Below are 5,634 nucleotides of genomic sequence, written 5' to 3' on the forward strand. Positions count from 1 at the left end.
TGAGGAAAATCTTCAAGAAATCTGAGTTGTTAGTTTTTGATTCTCACATAATGAGGAAAATCTTCAAGAAATCTTGTCCATTATGATTTGATATGAAAAAATCTGAGAAAAATCTAATGAAAATCTTGTCCATTATGATTTGTGTCAGTAAAACAAGTACGTTGCATTTAGCCATCTTAAGCTCACCATTTCCTAGCTTTATAAAATCAAGCAAGAAACTCAGTTTTCTAATGGCGAAAAGGAATTGCCATTGAAGTTATGGACATTGAGATTAAGAAGAGCCAGAGCTCCGTAAATCGAATCAATTTGGGCGTAAAGCATATTATTCTCAATCATGTCATTGTTTGGTTGAAATAGTACATAATCTAGCGGGATTTGGTTCAGATCAACCTTGTAGGCAAAGAAAGGGTAGGTGTTTATGAGGAACGATGAATGAGCCTGCGTAAAGAACTCGAGAAGCGGTGTGAGCAAAGCGGTCAATTGAGGATTGAAAATGCCAGTGGATGGAGGGTAAGAGACGAAAAGTATATAGCTAGAGTGCGCAGTGGAGACATTAATGGAGGAGTCCAAGCCTAGGCTCACCAGCAATGAATGGATATTCTGCATCACCTGCGCCAGATTCTTCATGAGATCCATGTCGTTGCCCATAAAAACTTCATTTCCCACTGCGATGCTCGTGATCTTCGTGGCCGATAAGTATGCCTGCACATTTGTCTTTACCCAATCCTCCGCCTTTCCTTGATATGTCATGTTGCTCACGTATTCGTTTCCCTAACGGTAGCGGTCTTCCCATGCACGGACCCCGCAGCACCCTTTTCCGTACCGGCATGGAATTTGTATTGAAAAGAAAAATCACTCGAACCAAGAGCTCTGAATCTCAGTGGCAAGGAGCTCTTTGTTCATTAGTATAGCTTTGTCTAATCTAGTTGGTCTGAGAATTAACACATTAAATATTAGTTAATACTCCGAGCTCATAATAATTGATGCATTACTTGTATAAATGAGCATTTTCACGTTTACACATTTTAAATGAACACTTTAACACATTTTAAAGGCATATGTTTCTACCTATGTTAACTATAGATCTTTATTTTTCTTTATATTCTATTAGTATTTGAAAAGTTCAAAAAAAAGCTTATGTTAGAATATATGTTTTTTCCTTATTTATTCATCAAAATTATGTGATATGAACATACTAATAAATAAATAAATATCATAATTTTGATGAATAAATAAGGAAAAAACATATATTCTAACATAAGCTTTTTTTTGAACTTTTCAAATACTAATAGAATATAAAGAAAAATAAAGATCTATAGTTAACATAGGTAGAAACATATGCCTTTAAAATGTGTTAAAGTGTTCATTTAAAATGTGTAAACGTGAAAATGCTCATTTATACAAGTAATGCATCAATTATTATGAGCTCGGAGTATTAACTAATATTTAATGTGTTAATTCTCAGACCAACTAGATTAGACAAAGCTATACTAATGAACAAAGAGCTCCTTGCGACTGAGATTCAGAGCTCTTGGTTCGAGTGATTTTTCTTTTCAATACAAATTCCATGCCGGTACGAAAAAGGGTGCTGCGGGGTCCGTGCATGGGAAGACGCAGAAGGAAAGAGACGGAGGGAATAAACACGCCAGTTGAAATAACTGTCTGGGTAGCCGTTGCCCTTGCACCTCTTTCTTGTGCAAGTGCTAGTATATAAATTTTCTGCCTTAACTAAGATCGTGCTAAAGAATATTTTCTATTACAAAAAACCTAAAATTGCGTGCTAGACAATGGCCCGTTCCATTTATCCCTAATGTCAGGCATATATATATTCGATTAGCGTCATATTCAAGACAGTAAAGTCTTTGATTGATAAATCAGTGCACGAATTCTAAATCTGATTCCGAATGCCGTTGTAAACCAATACCATCTTACATAAACAAAATCTTTAAAATCTCATTTACGCTACAGCTTTTGTATGGAGCCAATTCTGTGGCGTTCAAGCTGAGATGTTTCATTACGAATATTCATCGCTTTTATTTTTTGTAACATATTTATTCCTCTGTACTGCGTGCTCTCCTGTCAAATCAAAGAGACTTTATTACTAGTGTCCGATGGAAAGAAGATAAATTTCCAAATTAATTACAATTACCTACAGTGGCATCCATGTTAAACCCACTCAAATATTAGTCTTACTCTGCTAGTTTACGGGGAGACATTATGAATTGAGAAATTCTTTGTGAGAGGGGTTAATAAATTAATAATAAAACTAGGGAAATGGATTCACCAACTGCTTGTGGATTTCTTATTGTTCTAATTAAGTAGATTGGGAGGGTCAAAAACATAAATATCAAATTAGAAGATGAAAGAAAAGGGAGCAATTAAAAACCAATGAGACCATAAAGAAATAATTAATTTAAAAATTCATATTGAAAGAAAAAGCTTCTAAATGAAACAATAGAAATCCTCACAGCACAAAGATTGTTCAAAATAGAATTTATTATGTCAATATCTAAGCACTACAAGAAGACTTGTAGATATATATGAAATAGTGTATTGTGCTTTTGATTTTCTTTATTATGAACAATGATAGAAACATGAATAACACCCAATTAAATAAAGAATGAGGTTATAACATTACATATGCTAACTGATATTGAAATTGGTTGATTGTTATCATGGTTATCCTTTTGTGATAATGCACCTTCATCCACCACCACTTCCATCTTTGTCTTCTCTCTATTGAAGATGGTCTCTCCATTTTTTATTCCTCCCTCTGCATCCTCCAAATTCGATTTACTCTTCTTTTTGTAAGAGCAATACAATAGCTATTGAGCAATTCTCAAAGGAACACCTATAACACTTATCACCTTAGCTGCCCAAAACTGGATAAATCCAATCTAATAAGTTAATGCCAGTTAAATTTGTAATAGATTATTTGTATATCTAAAAACTAGAATTACCTATATATAAGACATCCAAAATCACATGAGAATAGTGGTAATCATTTAGACAATTAGGTATTTCGGCACTTGCAAGCACATTACACATCATATGACTCTTGTGGTATTGGGATATTTATAAATTCTCAAGGTTTGTTGCTCAAAAGGAACCAATACCAAAGCACAAGTTTACAAGATAACAAAAATATGACTGTAGATATGCGATTCACAACAGTGATTCTAGAACTTTAGAGTTAATTTCTTATATAGGCTCCTTAGTAGAGTTGCCATTTTGTTGGTGTTTGAAAACTACCAAGTTGCAAAAGATCTAATACCATGATGTAGAAGACAAGAACAAGCTTAAGGACTAGCTAGATCCCATATTCAATAGGATTTTCTTTAGATTTGAACCAACTTCAATAGAGTAAAAGGACTCTCTGTACACTTTAGGCTCTGTAGGGCTAAGGAAAATGCACCTTAGGGATGGAAAAGACTGATCTTATGACTCTCTCTTCAAAATGTGCTCACTAATATTCTTCTTTGAGGTCTATCCCCTATAGTAGAAAATGGTCAACAATTCTTCTTAGATTTGCAATAAATCCCCGAATACAACAACTAATTATAACTTAGAGATACTATTACAAATAAGTGATGAGCAATAGTTTGATTTTTCATCACAAAAAAATAAAAGTTGATTTGATTTTAAATGTGCTTTGTGCAAACACATGAACTTATCAATTCACATCTAAATATATGATCAATGCCTTATCCATTGCTATACAAAATCTAACCAACAAAACTTGACCTAATTAATTGCCTTACAACTAATTTTATCAGCAATTAACCCTAAATTTTATTCTTATGATACCCCTCCCAAATACCTAGAAACCCTATCAATTCAGGAACGCATTTTCTTAATTCCTTGAATTAAAAGAAATCAATGAAAATATATACAACCCATTCAAGTTGCATTAAAATGAAAGAACCTTGTTCATTCATTCCCAAAATTACAGATATATGAAAAAGGAGACAAAACTCAGAGACATAGATATTTGCAGAACCTTTCTTTATATTAATCTTCTTAAAAATAATACATTACTGATATAAACTCAAGAATAACTCAAGATATGACAAAACTATTATTCAAGATTCATTTATATTCTCAGACTAAAAAATGAATACACCATAAACATTGACACAAAGACTAGCTAGACCAACTATAAGACAACACAACACTAACAATATACAAACTTCAAACCTTGCGATCAAAGCTTCTATAAATTGAGGTTTAATTTAAGACTTCATAGGGTCGTGACTTATCTTAACTAATATCAAATTTTCTTTGTGATCATGTGAGCAAAGGATTCTTCATGCACTCCTAGCCCAATCACTACTTCAAGGCTCATCCTTATGGACATTTCTTTAACAACATGATTGCATGACTTACTATATTCTACTTCCTTTCTAGCTACATCGCATGGTCGCGGTTGAAACACTTCTTACAATCCTTAAGTGCATGAACATGTGAACAAGCATCATTATTCAATTTCATTATATCACAACATGATTTAATTATTTTCCTCTTAACATTGTGACAGTGCGATCACATAAATTCTTCCTTCAAAGTGATTGCTTTGCCATCACTAACTTTACAACTCTTAACCTCTTTAATAGAGCAACCAAGTGAACAAATAGATTCATGCATCTTGCAACTTGTTTTCATAAGGTTACGACTTCTCTTTCTTGTTATGACCTAATTGCCTTGACCACATAACTGAAGGTAACTTTGAATGTTTTAACCCTATCACTACTTCACAGTCAAAATTCTTGATTATATGCTTACTCTTGTGACCATGAGATCAAAGGTTTCTCTAAGTGCTTCTAAACACTTTTGCCCCATCATGGTCATCTCAAACTCTTTAGTCTTTAGGTCCTCGATCGTGCGAACACAAAATTTCACAGTCTCTGTTAAAAATTATAGCATCATTTCCACTTAGGCGACTCTGTGACTAAGGCTAGACTGACTGCTTCACTTAGTTGCATTACAAGAAATATCTAAGTTCTTAACTACCATGGCCCCTTGATCAAAGGAAAATTATCCACTTTGCTAGGTCACACCATATGATTGCTATAGTCTAATGAAGGGCCTCAACCATGTGATGAACTTGGTAGCATGGTCGCACACTTTAAAACTTTATGATCTCACATTTAAAATGCATGAGTATGTTAAAACAAAGATTGGACCAATTGATTATTGAATTTTCAAAAAGGTTCAAAAAGGGCACGCACTAAAACCAAGGGTTTTCTGTTTTCTGAATTTTAAGGAAATGGGAAAACTTATCAGATTAGGGTTTTCACCAGAGGATAGATTAAAAAAAAATGTAACAAACTTTAACTACACAACACAATTCAAGACATTTCAACACTAAAATTTTTAGATTTGAGGCATAGTATAGTAAAAGTACAAAGTTGTGTCACCTTTTAGGTTGACTTATCAAAATGACTAAATTTGAGTATTTCTATCTAAAACGCATTTTTTTTCAAACATATGATCTTGATAAAATTATTCCAGCTAAGTTATATATGGTTTCACACTTTTCTAATTGGAAATGTCTATTAAATGCATGTTTTGTACTATTTAGTATCCAATTACTAAAAAAGTACAATTATTTCAGAAAACTGACATTTCAATAAC

The 5,634-nt window shown here is 33.1% G+C and overlaps 1 pseudogene; it reads right to left on the minus strand.

The window, feature by feature from the left end:
• Window positions 1-219: 219 nt before the first annotated feature.
• On the minus strand, window positions 220-750 carry LOC149548310 (glucan endo-1,3-beta-glucosidase 11 pseudogene; annotated as a pseudogene).
• Between the last annotated feature and the right edge of the window lie 4,884 nt (window positions 751-5,634).

Source organism: Cupressus sempervirens, chromosome 7 (genome assembly GCF_028749045.1).
Source record: "Cupressus sempervirens isolate cs-2001-9-10 chromosome 7, ASM2874904v1, whole genome shotgun sequence".
Taxonomy (NCBI): Eukaryota; Viridiplantae; Streptophyta; class Pinopsida; order Cupressales; family Cupressaceae; genus Cupressus; species Cupressus sempervirens.